Source organism: Gekko japonicus, unplaced genomic scaffold (assembly GCF_001447785.1).
Source record: "Gekko japonicus isolate JY-2015 unplaced genomic scaffold, Gekko_japonicus_V1.1 scaffold40, whole genome shotgun sequence".
Classification (NCBI taxonomy): Eukaryota; Metazoa; Chordata; class Lepidosauria; order Squamata; family Gekkonidae; genus Gekko; species Gekko japonicus.
The window spans coordinates 2,183,050-2,199,616 of NW_015172554.1; the positions used below are offsets into that span (position 1 = coordinate 2,183,050).

The 16,567-nt window shown below is 42.3% G+C and overlaps 1 protein-coding gene across 1 annotated transcript in view; it reads right to left on the minus strand.

Annotated features, from left to right (window-relative positions):
• The window catches only part of LOC107118794 (kelch-like protein 20), a 37,828-nt gene that overhangs the window by 15,521 nt on the left and 5,740 nt on the right, over positions 1-16,567 (minus strand). The gene's annotated exons all lie outside the window — the stretch shown is intronic.

The window sequence follows — 16,567 nt, forward strand, 5'->3', positions numbered from 1 at the left end:
CTTCTCACAAAGGCAGGAGGAAGGGGTGGTGGGTATAGACAATTAGGGCAGAATGAGAAACGGTTGAGTGCAGCCTTGGCGTGTAGCATGGATGGTTTCGAGCACTGGAGCAAGAACCCAAATTTTGGAACCCAAGTCTTGACAAGTTACACAAACATTTATACGGAGCTTTGCATTTTCCAGGTTCAGCTGCTTGTACTTGACCTGCTCCCCACAACCGTTTCTGTGATCTGCAATTCCCAACTGAATCTGGCTGAGAGGGGGGGAAAGATTTGCAAGACGTTTCTCTGGCTAGCAGAACCAGGCTGTTTATGCTTACATTTTTATCCTGCCTGTCCTCTAACCCCCTTCATTTTTATTATCATAGCCCTGTGACATCAGTTAGGCAGAGAAAGAATGACTGGCCCAGGCCCAGAGTCTGCCAGCGGGGTTTCAGGATGTAATGAGGATCTGAACCTGGACCTCTCAAGATGCTGTCCATCACTCTAACCGTCCATCACTCCACACTAGCTGGCCCATTGGCCCACTCTTTTAGGATCTCGGCACGCAGGGCCAATATGTTTGCATCTCGCACAACCTGCTTTTGTGCTTTCCCTCCTGTTCAACTGATATATATATATTTAGAAAAAGCATTTTTATAGCCACAGATTACAACAGGGTGGATATTACTCCTACCCTACCACTCCACTGAGCAAATTTTATTTATTCATATATTCAAATATTTATTTATTTATTTATTTCTATTTATATCCCGCCTTGCCTGCTCAAGGCGGCGTAGAACAGTTTAAAATACAATAAATACAATCATAAAATAAATACAATCTTCGTGGCAGGAAATAAATACAATCTTCGTGGCAGGAAATAAATACAATCTTCGTGGCAGGAAGACCTTTCCTCTCGGCTCAAGTTTGACGCCTTCTAACCAGAACTTAACAAGCCTTCCCCCAAATCAAGCAGCTCTTCCTTTGGAAGAAGAGCCACTTACGTTGGAGGAGGACTCCTTAGGACTCCTTAGGTTAGAGAAAGGCTACTTGGAGAATGGGTGGATCCAGCCCAATATAACTTTCCATACGGTTTTTCTCACCTTGCAACCATTTCCACAGTAGTGAAATTCCCTGCATTGACGTTTTTAAAATTGCACGTTATATGAAATTTCACGCAGTAGATTTTTTCTCACCAGGAGCAAACCCGAAGTTTTCTTTTTCTTACTACGTGTTTTTGGAACTTGCTAAAACCAGGGATTCCAAAAACACTGGGTTAGGAGAAAACTGCAGGTTTGTACCTGGTGAGGAAAAATTTACCACGGAAAATTTCACATAATGCGCAGTTTTTAAAACGTCAATGCAGGGAATTTCACTGCTGCGGAAATGTTTTAGCAAGTTCCGAAAATGTGGGGTAAGAAGGAGAAAACTTTGAGTTTGTGCCTGGGGAGAAAAAATTTACTGCAGAAAATTTCATATAATGTGCAGTTTTAAAAACATCCATGCAGGGAATTTCACTCCCATGGAAATGTTCACCAAGAGAAGCAGCATTCTAAGCTGAGCTACAACAGTCTCCCCAACTTTTCTCTTTCTGCGTGCAGGAAAACTTGGCCACTCTCACATGCTGTCTGAAGTGTTATAGTTCAGAGACAGCTTTACCACTTTAGTGAGGCCCAGAGAGGGTTGTCAGTCTCCAGGTGGTAAACAATGAAGAAGAAGAAGAAGAGAAGAGATTGGATTTATACCCTGCCCTTCACTACCCAAAGGTGTCTCAGAGTGGCTTACAAACTCCTTTCCCTTCCCCTCCCCACAACAGACACCCTGTGAGGTAGGTGGGGTTGAGACAGCTCTGACAAAAACTGCTCTTTTTCAAGAACAGCTCTTATCAAAGCTATGGCTTGCCCAAGGTCATCCAGCCAGGTGCACGTGGAGGAGTAGGGAATCAAACCCGGTTCTCCCAGATTAGAGTCCGCGCACTTAACCACTACACCAAACTGAAGAAAACAGCAGTGATATATAATGAATATATATATTTAGACTGCTGTTTTGCAGTGAGTAGTATTTCATCAACAAGATGAAAGTCAAGATGCACGCATCCACCCTAACGGAATTTTTATATACTCCCGTTTCACATGACCGCTTTATCTAAGTGTGCTGCGTGAATAACATTAGTTTACATGTCAACAATTGTAATCCGTGAACTTGACACAAAACATTCTTCCCTCTTCAATGAGCACGTATTCAACGAGCACGTATATTGAGAAATGGTATTTAGCAGAGATAATATAGCCCAGCAGAGCCTAACTACTTGTTGATGAAATACTACTCACTGCAACACAGCAATCTAAATATATATTTTCATTATACATCATGACTGTTTTCTTCATTGTTTGCATCCTACCCATGATCTCTCTGTTGTTTCTACAATCTCCAGGTGGTAGCCAGAGATCATCCAGAATCACAACTGGTCTCCAGGTTTCAGAGATCAGTTTCCCTGGAGGAAATGGCTGCTTTGGAAGGTGAACTCTATGGCATTGCACCCCACTGAGGTCCCTCCCCAAACCCCATCCTCCTCAGGTGCCACACCCCAAATCTCCAGATATTTCCCAACTCAGACCTGACAGCCCTAGCCTAGATCAAACTTACCTGCCAGAGTGGGGAGCCAAAACCAATGGTTTGCCTGTGGGAGGCAGAAGGGTGGCAGGAAAGGAACTGTGTTGCAAAGCCAGCATAGCAAAGGTAAGGCTCTTCTATGCTTGAAACCTCCCTGAATGTGGAAAGCTAGCACCTCAAGGAGAAGGACAGGCCTTTTCCACAATAAGCTAGTTTTATATATGCAGGGAATTTTTACACTGAGGAATCATTCAGTCATAAGTCCCCACCTGCAATCTGAAGCAGTACAACCCAGTTACAGATTTTCTGCCTACCTAAGATCTGAGTAATGAATGCATGGTTAATGCCTGCAACTGTGCAACATACTGGAGAGGCTGCTTGCTGCACCAATATTTTGGGGCAGTGCCAAAAAACAGCATGCAAATTGAGAAGCATAGCTTAGAGGCCTGTGTAACATTACAAGGGAGAAGAAAATTAAGGCACTGGTTCCAAAATCCATTTAGTTCAGTATCCCATATACAACAGTGACAAGCAGATGCTTCTGAGAAGCCACCAAGCAGGTAATGTGCCTCCCCTATGATTTGTCCTCTGCTTTTGGTATTCTGAGGTATATTGCTATGGAACATGGAGGTTCTATTTTGCCATCATATTGTCACTGCCCCCATCTTCTTGGACTGGGCAGTTCTGCATCTCTTAGCAGGACAAATACAAAGGCAAATGTCTCCCCAAAATCACTTAGGGCTATGAGCTGATTAAGAGGCAACGGTGAAGAGTCATGGACTTGTGTGAACTCACTGAATGCTGAACACGAATTGTTTCCTGTTGTAAACCACCCACAAATTGATACTTTTGCCTCCTGGGTCACTGGTTTACTGTTTGGCTTTTGCAAGAAACAGAGAAACTCTGCTGAGAATATATTATCAGCTCTGCCTGCCTGTCTCCCTTTTTAAAAAAGAGGTAATAGATTTCCTCATTAAAAGCTCTATTTCCAGAGACAGGTGTGAACTTTTCCCTGATGGGTGACTGCCTGCCAACCAGAAGGGCACCATCTTTCCCAGCAATGAGGGTTTTTCTCTCCCCAGAACATGTCATTAGGAGGAGCCCTGCTTAGCCTTAAGGAGAGAAGTCACCCATTAAATCCGGGTAGGGAAGGGATCCTCGGATTCATTCTGCAGTCTGATTGACAGAAGGCACAGTTTTCTCCCCATCTATTATTGTGGATCATACACTACAGCACATCTGATACTTTTCTGCATTCCTGATGCTGTCCCAAACAGCATTTAACTTTAGCTAAGTAGAACTGCCATATATCTTTAAGAGAAGTGTCCTCTGGGAATTGAAGTCTTTAGTTAGACATCCAATAGCATTCCTGTAACTGGCTGATCACAGTCATTTCCGGCTCCGAGAGACGCGGGGAATTCGAGCTTTACAGTCTCCTTCCATTCCTTTGTCTACACTTGAAACTGCAAGGAAGGCGGAGCACACTATCTTTTTTCACCATGAGCCAGAGAAAATAAGTAGATCACCAAAGATGTAAGTAAGAACCCTCCTGAATGCATGTGAAAACTGAATAAAATGATTTAATGCTTCATGAATCTGGCTTCTGCGTTGAATCACGTCCAGAAGGCGCTCCTTAACAAAGCGTCAGACGGAATACTGCTAGTTTTTGTGATCCAAGCCCTAGTGCATTGTTCGTTGAATGTCTCATGCCTCTTGGATGTATTGTTTTACACCTCGTAATCCACCTTGAGACTCAGCAAGAAGGGCCAGCTACAAGTAAATAAAACAAACAGTGATCATTTCATTAACAGGCCATGATTTTTTAAATTGACAATGCAATCCTATGCAGAGTGTATCCATTCAAGTTCACTGTATCCATTCCACCAGACAATATCCATTCACATCAATGGGGCTTCGATCGGATTAAGTAAATCTGCATAAGATTGCACTGTAAAATCTGAAAGAGTTCCAATTGCCCTGATTGGCCCCATTTACCAGGGACGACCCTTGATTTCTGATCCCCAATCCTTCTAAGACACATCCTCTTTTTGTTCCCAGATTTGCCTTTCAGTGATGTCTTGTTTATGTCCTTTGATGGATCCTTCTGGATTTACCTCCAACAGGTTATTAAACCTCCAAGTAGGGATTGGATTTGTCTCCTCTCCAACCCACAGGTAGGTAAATACACAAGTGTACAAACACCAAGGGTCAAACTAAATGCTGGTATTGTAATTATAATAACTATCGTATGGCACTGAGTGTAGTATATCCAGGAGAGTTTATGATCGTCTGGCAGCCTGAAGTTCTAGCTCTTTTAGCATTATGCACCACTCGGTGGCAAGCTAGACTTATTTTTTTGGCTGAGAGAGCTCTGAAAGAGCTGTGACTGACCCAAGGTCACCCAGCTAGTTTCAGGTGGAGGAGTTGAACCCAGTTCTCCAGATTATAGTCCATTGCTGGAATTGTACCATTAGTATAGGTAAAGGTAAGTGTAAAGGTTTCCCTTGCTCGAAAGCCAGTTGAATCCAACTCTAGGGATGCGGTGCTCATCTCAGTTTCCAAACCGAAGAGTCAGCGCTGTCTGAAGACATTTCCATGGTCATGTGGCCTGCATTACTAAACATCGAGGCGCACGGAACGCTGTTACCTTCCCACCGAAGTGGTATCTATTTGTCTACTTGCAATTTCTTGCTTTTGAACTGCTAGGTTGGCAGGAGCTGGGACCAGAGACAGGAGCTCATTCAGTCATGCAGCACTCGGGTCTCGAACTGCCGAACTACCGACCTTCAGGTCTGCAGTTCAGTGTCTTAACCACTTGAGCCACCGCAGCCCCTACCACTAGTATACCCAATGTATAATTTAACCATTAGAAGCAGCCATGGTGTATACGTGTGATCAGGATCAGGACCACAACACTGGGGCAGGAATAATAGCAATTCCCCCTAATCCTTTATCTGACTGAAAACATCCTTCTTTTTTTGCCTACCAAGGCTTGACACACCTGATCAGGGATATAGCTCAAGTGTGGCTGTGAAAAGTAAGCCACAATCCTGGGCCCTTTCTGCATTTGCCTGCCACTCCAGATTTTCTCAGAGTTCGAGTCAAGGTAATTTAAACCCAGGCAAAATAGCATCCAAATAACGCGGGGCAACAGCAGGCTAAAACCGGGCTGACCACTGAAGAGAGGTAATATAAGGCAGAATGGGGGGGGGTGAAATTAAAAAGAAGGTTGAGCTAGATTTTAGTGCAGAATGGGGAGGGAAAAAACCTGGATTAAAAAGAAGGTTGAATTCAATTTTAGTGCAGAATGGCTTCGAGGACACTGCAGTGGGCATGGATTAAAAGGAAAGTACAGAAAGGGCCCTGGTCAGTCCTCCAGTGGATAGTTTATAAGGCACAGCTACACATCTGGGGTTCCAGTCTGGGAGCTGAAACTGCGATATGCATGTATTAATTTCACAAACACCCCACTTGTCTCCCCAAGGGTGGGATGAGGAAAATCAGTGGGATACAGTGATTCCCGGTTATATATTATATCGGAAGAATAAGGGGGGAAGGGTTGGAGGTGGGATGGCTCTGTATGTCAGAGAGGGTATAAAGTCCAGAAAGATTGAGAGGCTAAGAGAATTGGATTCACTTCTGGAAATTCTATGGGTTGAAATAGGGGGCCCAAAAGGAAACTTAACACTGGGAGCCCACCAGATCAAAAGGTAGAGGAGGATTATAAAATGATGAATGAATTAAGGACAGCAGCTAGACAAAAAAACTGTGTCGTAATAGGTGATTTTAACTACCCACACATTGATTGGGTCAATATGTGTTCTAGTCGAGAAAAAGAGATTGAGTTTCTAGACACTCTAAATGACTGTGCTATGGAGCAGATGGTCACAGAACCTACCAGGGGAGAGGCGATCCTTGATTTGGTCCCTAAGTAACACTCAAGACCTGGTGAGAGATGTAAAAGTGATTGCACCGCTTGGGAACAGTGATCATAATGTTATTGAGTTCAACATTTGTATAAATAAGGAATTGGCCAAAAAGACTGACACAACCACTTTTAACTTTAAAAGGGGTAACTTCTCTGATATGAGGGGACATGTGGGGAGGAAACTGAAAGGAAAAGTAGAAAGGGTCAAAACCATTGGGGAAGCTTAGAAACTATTTAAAACTACGATCCTAGAAGCTCAGAAAAAATATATTCTGCAGGTTAGGAAAGGCACAAATAGGTATAGAAAAAAGCCTGCATGGTTAACAAACAAAGTAATGGGGCTTCCGGTCGAGCTAAGATGGAGGGTTAACGCATCTCGAAATCGCTCGGGGCGAGCGACGGCTTCTTTCGACAGTTTGAGTGGTTTATAGCCCAACGCAGCACCTCTCCGAGTTGGGGGGGGAGACAAGAATGCAGCTGAGCCCAAGCAGAAGTTGAGATCGGAGTGATTTACGTCCCGGAGGGGGCATATTTCACTCCTTGAACTCCTTCTACGAAGCGGGCTGAAGCAAAGCATCTCTACAGAAGCCGATCAAGCTGGAATTCCAGCATAAATCTTCCGTCAGCCAATCTCTTGGGAAAGGATAACATTGAGTTGGGAAAAAGAAGCAATGCATACCTCAATTTAAACGTGTGAGATAACAATAACTGATACGCTTACCGTATGTTGGAGTGAAAACTTTTTGGCTTAGCGGTTAAGCGGATATCGAAAGTAACATCCCGATGGTGTAATTCTGGAGGAAAAAAGTTGTGTTTAAACCCTTTAAAAACGCTAAAAAAATATCATTGTTGATCATTCCTGTGGTGAGCGAATTGAAACTGACGAAAACTATCGTGAGTATTGGTTGCCTGTTGCCACATCGAAAAGCTTCCGACAGGAAGAAGACCATCAAATCATCGCATAGAGAGGCCTGGCGGACTGTTTAAGAACCGGAAGAAGATTGGACATATTAAAGTGAAGTACCGGAAGTTCGAAGGGCCGGATAGACGGAACGAAGATAACAGGAAGTTGCCTTCTCTATCCAAAAAACCATAGAGAAGTTGCGCCCAACATTTTGAGGAGGACCCAAACTTTAAAAGGCTTTTTAGGCGCAAAACTTGAAGGAAAAAGTGGCGAAAAAATGAAGATTTGCCCGAGTGCACAGTCCAGTTTAGATTTATGTGACTGAGTGGTGGCTATAAGCCAGTTAGACCACGCACCAACACGGAGACGAGAAAGGGGAAAATTGACATTTTTTTGAGACCAAGAGCAACTTCGACTTCAAGCCCAAGGATGGCAACCAAAGAAAAAGAGAAGGAGAAGGAGAAGGAAAAGGAGAAAACTGCGAAAAAAGATTGGCAACTTACAATGACAGAGGCAATACAGGCACTAGGAAAGCAGCTAGAGCAACAAATGGAAAAACAAACACAGAGACACTTAGAACAACTGGAAGAAGTTCAGGAGAAAAATGTGACGGCAATCAAACAGTTGGTGACAGCAGAGATAGCTTTGATCAAGCAAGATATGGATGAGCTCAAACAGGAAGTTCAGGGAGTGGCAAAAAAGTCAACTGAAATGGAAGAAAAGATGCAGCTTTTGGATAAAGCACAGGAAACAACGACTCAACAAATCAGACGATCTGAAGCAATGACGGAATATAGAAGGATGCAAAACCATTTAAGATTCAGAGGAATAGAAGAGGAGTTGGATGAAAATATAAGAGAGGTCATGCGGAAATCTTTGACTGAATATCTGGAAGAAGATGATGGTGATATGGATTATGAATTTGATTTGATATACAGAGTAAATTCAAGAATTGCGGAGAAGAGAAAACTACCGAGAGACGTAATAGTACAATTCTTAACCAGGAGAACAACAGAGGACATCTTTAAGAAACAGTTTTCACATCCGTTCAAAATTGGAGGAAAGAAAATCATGATACTGAGAGAGCTTCCCAGAGCAATTCTTCAGGATAGAAGAAAGTACAAAACTCTAGCGGACAAACTGAAGAGCATGAACATTAGATTTTGGTGGGAAATACCTCAAGGACTTTCCTTCAACTATAAAGGTGGGAGACATGTCATCAAAACAGTGGAAGATTTCTATAGATTTAAAGGGGACAATTTAGAAGACTTTGGGTGACTTATAAAATAAAAACATACAATGGAATACAAGCTTCTGTCTTGGAATGTTAATGGACTAAATTCATCCAACAAGAGAAATAGAATTAAACATTGGATTCAAAAACAGAAGTGTAATTTTTGTCTATAGGAAACCCACATTAAAAAGCAAGATGCCAAATATTTGATAAACAAAAAGTTGGGAGAGGAATTCTATTCTCTGGCCAGCAACAAGAAAAAAGGTGTAGTAATTTATGCAAAGAAAGAGTTGCAACTAAACGAAATTTTTGTCGACTCTGAAGGAAGATTCGTTGCTGTAGAGGTTGCAATACAACAAAAGAAAACTTTGATTGTCAATGTATATGCCCCCAATGGAGCTAAGGAAAGATTTTTTTAAAGATCTGACAGAACAACTGCAACAATTAAATTACGACCATTTAATAATGGCTGGAGACTTTAATGGTACAGTAGACAATAAGCTGGATAGACAATCAGTAAGGGGTGACGAAAAAAGTGGGAAATTACCAAATGTCTTTTTTGAATTAGTAAAACAAGAAAAACTTCAAGATGTTTGGAGAAAATGGAATCAAAAAGTCAAAGACTTTACCTTCTACTCTGACCGACACAGTTCTTTCTCCAGGATTGATATGATATGGATGACAGAAGAATTGGCACTAAATACACAAAAAAATAGAAATATTGCCGAGATGTAATTCTGACCACAATCCGCTTTTGTGGAGTACAAAGGAAAAGAATAAAAACTTTCTATGGAGAATTAATGAGGACTTGTTGGACAAGAAAAATGTAGTGGAGTTGTTGAAGGAGGAAACAAAATTTTTTTTCCAACAAAACCTAAATCAAGGTACTTCAATACAAGTGGTTTGGGATGCTTACAAAGGGGTGATGAGAGGGATTCTAATTTCACAAAATGTGAGACTAAAGAAGGAGAACTTTAAGAAACAAACGGAAGTATTAAATAAAATAAGGCAAAAAGAAGATGAGCTCAAGAAAAAACCTGGAAAAAAGAAAATTGTAAAGGAACTTCAGCTGTTGAGGGAACAGTTAAATGTTATGCTAAATCAGGAAATGTATTGGAATTTAAAGAAATTACAACAAAAATCCTTTGAAGGTGCAAACAAGCCAGGGAAATTCCTGGCTTGGCAGCTCAAAAATAGAAAAGAAAGAAGAACGATTAACAAAATAGTAGAAGAAGGAAGAGAATTTTTCGACCCTAAAGGAATTAAGAGAAGCTTCTTTAAATACTATGCGAAACTATTTCAAGGGAAGAAGTCTGATTTGGAAAAAATAAAGAACTATTTAGAACACACAGCATTGCCAAAGATACAGGGAGAATACAAAGAACTACTGAACGGTCGTATTCAAAGAGAAGAACTGGCCAAGGCAGTTCAAGAGACAAAATTGGGTAAAGCACCAGGGCCGGACAGATTTACGGCAAAGTTTTATAAAAAACTGAAAGAGGAGCTAGTTCCGGTCCTTGAAGTACTAACAAATGAAATAAGGGAAACAAAAGCTATACCTGAAACATGGAAGGATGCTGTTATATCGTTAATACCTAAAGAAGGCCAGGACTTAACCAATGTGAGGAATTTTAGACCGATATCGCTTTTGAATAATGATTACAAGATATTTGCCAAAGTAGTGGCTGAAAGGGTGAAAAAATATCTGCAGACGGTGATTTTAGAAGAACAAGCTGGTTTCTTACCGAATAGACAAATTCGAGATAACTTACGAACGGTAATGGATGCAATTGAGTATTATGAGAAACACCCTGAAAAGGAAGTAGCCTTTCTTTTTATAGATGCGGAAAAAGCGTTTGATAACCTAAATTGGAACTTCATGTTTCAAATGTTTGAAAAAATGGAAGTAGGGCTCCCGTTTAGCAACATGATTGAAGCGATCTATTCCGAACAAAGAGCAAGACTGAATGTTAATAAGGATTTGACGGATCACTTCAAGGTTCAGAAAGGGACAAGGCAAGGATGCCCACTTTCACCTTTGCTGTTTATTTGGGTTTTGGAGACTTTATTGCAAAAAGTGCAAGAAGATGAAGAAATAAAAGAGCTTAAACTTGGAGGTTATAGCTATAAATATAGGGCTTTTGCAGATGACGTGATGTTTATGGTGGAAGAACCAGCAGAAAAACTACCGGTGTTGATGCAAAAGATTGCGGACTTTGGCGAGCTGGCGGGGTTTTATGTAAACAAGAATAAGACTAAACTGTTATGTAAGAACCTGACGAAGAACAGACAAAATGAACTACAAGAACTGGTACAATGTGAAGTGGTGAAGAAAACAAAGTACTTGGGAATTGAATTAACAATGAAAAACATTGAACTTTACAAAAACAACTACTAAAAACTATGGAATAAGTTAACACAAGACTTTAAAAAGTGGGATACCATGAATTTATCGCTGTTAGGGAGAATTTCTGTAGTTAAAATGAATGTACTACCACGATTGATGTTTTTGTTTCAAACTATTCCTATATTGACTACGATGTACTGAATAAGTGGCAAAGAGAAATCTCGAAATTTGTTTGGGGAGGAAGGAAACCGAGAATTAAGATGAAAATTATGTGTGATGCTAAAGAAAGAGGGGGGTTGCAGTTACCAAATCTGCGTTTGTATTATGAAGCAGTTTGTATTGCATGGCTAGAGAAATGGGTCAATCTGAGTGACAAAAAACTGCTTACTTTAGAAGGGCATGATTGCAGATTTGGTTGGCATGCATATTTATGGTAAGAGAAAAATAAGGTGGATAATTTTTTTAGACATCACTATGTAAGAAATGCCTTATTTACAACGTGGATGAGATACAAAAGATTTTTCTTTGATGCAAAACCATTGTGGATAGTACCAGCAGAAGTACTATCATCATATACGAGACAAAGCGGCCAAGAGTGGTTGCCATACAGAGATCTAATAAAAAAAAAGAGGGTACAGAATGGCGAATGAAAGAGCAGGGTGAGATACAATATAAATATGTATGGTTGAGCTATTTACAGATATATGATTTGTTCAAAGCGGATAAGAATAATTATGGTTTTAGAGAAGAGAAAAATGAAATTGAAACTGTCTGGGAGGGAGGAGGGGAAAAGGCTATTTCTACCATATACAAAATTCTGTTAAAATGGTATACAGAAGATGAGACGGTGAAAGAACAAATGCTCAAATGGGCAGTAAATGTTAATGCTGAGATCTCTATGGACTCATGGGAATATCTGTGGAAGAACTCGATTAAGATTTCAACCTGTACTAATGTGAAAGAGAACTGTTATAAAATGATGTACAGGTGGTATGTTACCAAAAGGACTCTATTTTGGTATTTGATTACAACTGCGAGAATGCTATACGCGCAGTGTTGGAAACAAGAAAGAATTCCAGAATTAGAAGAATGGATACAAAAAACTTTGTTTATGGCAGAGATGGATAAAATCACAAAGAAACTGAATGATAAAGAAGATCAGGAATTCTATGAAGAATGGAGGGACTTTAAAATTTACCTAGAAAAGAACTGGGATGTGAAACATAATTTACTATACTTGGAACAATATTGAACTTAGACTATGATGTTATCTTAAGATGTACTGGAGTGACGAAGGGGGAAACATTGCGGGAAGCCACTGGGAGGGGGAGGGCAAAATGGGATATGGATATGAGGTTGAGAATGAAACATTAATTGATTGATAAAATGTTGATATCTCTATGAGAATAAAATATTTTTGAAAAAACAAACAAACAAAGTAATGGAAGCTGTAAAAGGTAAAAAGGATTCCTTTAAACAGTGGAAAGCTAGTCACAGTGAGGCTGATAAAATGGAACACAGGCTATGGCAAATAAAATGCAAGTCTGTGGTCAGGCAGGCAAAAAGGGAATATGAGGAGCATGTAGTGAAAAATGTAAAGACCAACAATAAAACTTTCTTCAAATACATTAGAAGCAGGAAACCAGCCAGGGAGGCAGTGGGGCCCTTGGATGACCAAGGGGTAAAAGGAGTACTGAAGGATGATAGGGAAATGGCTGAGAAGCTAAATGCATTTTTTGCCTCTGTCTTCACTGTGGAAGACGAGAAGTGCTTGCCCGCTCCAGAACCTCTGATTTCGGGAGGGGTGTTGAAAGACCTGAGTCAGATTGAGGTGAGGAGAGAGGAGGTCCTAAAACTGATAGACAACTTAAAAACTGATAAATCACCAGGCCCAGATGGCATACATCCGAGAGTTCTGAAAGAATTCAAATGTGAACTTCTGGATCTCCTTACAAAAATATGTAATCTTTCCTTAAAACCTGCCTCCATTCCTGAGAACTGGAAGGTAGCAAATGCCACTCCCATCTTTAAAAAGGGTTCCAGAGGAGATCCGGGAAATTACAGGACAGACAGTCTGATATCGATACCGGGTAAATAGGTAGACACCATTATTAAGGAAAGAATTAGTAGGCACATAGATGAACAAAACCTATTGAGGCAGACTCAGCATGGGTTCTGTAAGGGAAGATCTTGTCTCACTAACCTGTTAGTGTTCTTTGAGGGGGTGAACAAACATGTGGACAAGGGGGATCCAATAGATATTGTTTACCTTGACTTCCAGAAAGCTTTTGATAAAGTTCCTCATCAAAGGCTCCTAAGTAAGCTCAAAAATCATGGGATAAAAGGACAAGTCCTTTTATGGATGAAAAACTGACTAATTAGTAGAAAGAGAGTGAGTATAAATGGGCAATTTTCTCAGCGGAGGGTGGTAAGCAGTGGGGTATCGCAGGGATCAGTACTTGGTCCACTGCTTTTTAACTTGTTCATTAATGATTTGGAGTTGGGAGTAAGCAGTGAAGTGGCTAAATTTGCGGATGATACGAAGTTGTTCAGGGTGGTGAAAACCAGTGAGGATTGTGAGGCACTCCAAAGGGATCTGTCAAGGATGGGCGAGTGGGCGTCAACATGGCAAATGGGGTTCAATGTGGCCAAGTGCAAGGTGATGCACATTGGAGCCAAAAATCCTAAATATAAATACACATTGATGGGGTCTGAACTGGCAGAGACAGATCAAGAGAGAGATCTTGGAGTTGTAGTAGATAACTCACTGAAAATGTCGAGACAGTGTGTGACTGCAATAAAGAAGGCCAATGCTATGCTGGGGATTATTAGGAAGGGTATTGAAAACAGATCAGCCAATATCATAATGCCCCTATATAAATCAATGGTGCAGCTTTATTTGGAATACTGTGTGCAGTTCTGGTCACCACACCTTAAAAAGGATATTATAGCTTTTGAAAAAGTGCAGAAAAGGGCAACTTGAATGATAAAAGGAGGAAAGGTTAAAACGCTTAGGGCTCTTTAGCTTGGAGAAAAGACGACTGAGGGGTGACATGATTGAGGTTTATAAGATTATGCATGGGATAGAGCAGGTAGAGAAAGAGGTACTTTTCTCCCTTTCTCACAATACAAGAACTTGTGGGCACGCAATGAAATTGCTGAGCGGTCGGGTTAGAATGGATAAAAGGAAGTACTTCTTCACCTGAAGAGTGATTAACACATGGAATTCACTGCCACAGGAAGTGGTGGCAGCTACAAGCATGGACAGCTTCAAGAGGGAATTCGATAAGCATACGGAGCAGAGGTCCATCAGTGGCTATTAGCCACAAGGTATAGATAGGGGCTCTGGGGCAAGTGATGCTCTGTCTTCTTGGGCTTGGGGGGGCCAACAGTGGGAGGGCTTCTAATGTCCTGGCCCCACTGGTGGACCTCCTGATGGCACCTGATTTTTTGGCCACTGTGTGACAGAGTGTTGGACTGGACAGGCCTTTGGCCTGATCCAACATTGGCCTCTCTTATGTATGACCCAAATGGCCTAACATTGTATCCTCAGAGTCCTCCTCTCCTCCATTCTATCCTCACGACAATCCTGAGAGGTAGAATATGTGGCCGGTCTGAGGTCACCCAGCAAGCTTCCCGGGCTGAGCGGGGATCTGAACCTGGCTCTCCCTGATCTGAGTCCAACACTCTAACCATGATGACACCACAGTTAGTTAGTTAGTTAGTTAGTTCAATTTATATCCCGCCCTCCCTGCAAGCAGGCTCAGGGCAAGTTACAGGTCACGTAAGGTATGACAGTAAAACAGTAAATTATCACAAATATTACAAGTAAAAAGTTTAAAGTTCAAAGAACGCTAGGGTTGCCATCCCCCTGATGGGGTGGGGTTTTTCCTGCTTTTTTGGGGGGGCCAATCTGCTGCCGCCCAGTCAGCTGGTGGGGCAGCCCTGCCCCCGAACAGTCCCACCTGGGCCAATGTGCCATGTGTGATGATGTCACCTGGAGGTGCTGACATCGCGCAGGGCATGTTGCGGGGGGGGGACACTCTAGCATTTGAGAAAAAAACTCTGTGGTTACCTGGAGAAGAAGAGGGAACCCCCCCCCCCCGCTGGCAGCCAGGTAAGACCTGGCAACCCTAAAGAACACTAAGATCAGCATAAGACGTCGCCTTGGTAGCAGTGTTCCCGCTAAGCTGAGTTAGTGTGAGCTAGCTCACAGTATTTTAGCCTCCAGCTCATACATTTTTGTCTTAGCTCAGGAAGGATGGCTCCAGAGCAAATTAATGTATGCGGTAATGTATGCTCGCCCACAACTTTAATGCCGGTAGCTCACGAAGTTGAATTTCTGCTCACAAGACTCTACAACTTGGTAGTGAGTGACACAATGATGTATTTCTTCTGAGCTGTGCCGGTGACGTTGGCCACTGGACACAGGCCAGGGCTACCAGTAGGGGAGGCCAAGAGATGGAAGAATTTGGACGCCCAACCACCTCAACTAAGAGCTCTGTCTTATGGGCAGCTCTAGTGCGAAATCAGCCTGTAGGTTTACATGCGGGTTGCCGAGCTGGCTCTGGAGTCTAATTAAATGCAGTCTGCATGTATGAATTATTTTATAGACTGAACAGGAATGAAAACTGGTTGCACTTTAAGGTTTATAGACAGGAATGTTAGATTCTGAAAATTAAAAGAAAAATGAAAGCACAAAACGGCAGGGCAAGCAGCAGCCTTCTCATCTAATGGAGCCCACAAAGAATGCTTCTGGCTGTCACTGATGTTATAAGAACTGGAGGGTTCCCAGCTCTGGGTCAGAAAATACTCACAGGTTTTGGGGGTGGAGCCTGAGGAGGGTGGGGTTTAGGGGAGGGAGAAACCTCAGTGGGGCACAATGCCATGGAATCCACTTTCCAAAGCAGCCATTTTCTCCAGGCGAATTGATCTCTGTCACCTGGAGATCAGTTGTGATAGGAGATCTCCAGCCACCACCTGGAGATTGGCAACCCTGCTGTAGTGGACTCCAGCCTTACCCACACACACACCTGGAGGCTGGCAAGGCAGCCCTAAATGAGGCCTGGGTCTAGACAGGAGCAGATCTTGCAGTTGGCAGGACCAAAGCGGGCCTTCCTTGCTAGGTGGAGCCTTCCTATTTCCAATGGGGGGGGGGGAGTTCTGAACAATGATCGGAGGGGGGGATCCATCCTGTCCTCCTAATCATCTGAAACGTCTAGAACTTTCTTGACAAGCCTGAGCATGTGTGCGTATTTTTGTGTCTATGAACTATTATTAACATCAGAAACGCAACTAAAAATACGTAGAATGTACTTGTTAAAATAACTTTCCTTAAGCAACCAGCTTCCTTAAGCAACCCTCTGGCCTCCCCAAGCTCCCTGACACAGTATCCTCCTTTGGGGCAACAGAGGGATCTTGAAACTTGCACAAGGGTAATCTAGGGCGGGCACAGCTGGGTGGGTCAGATCTGTGGACTTTGGGGCACCATCACTTTTTGGGGGGAGGGGGGAGAACCAACTGCCACCAGCTTCTCCAGTGGGGTTGCTGGCTCTGAGTA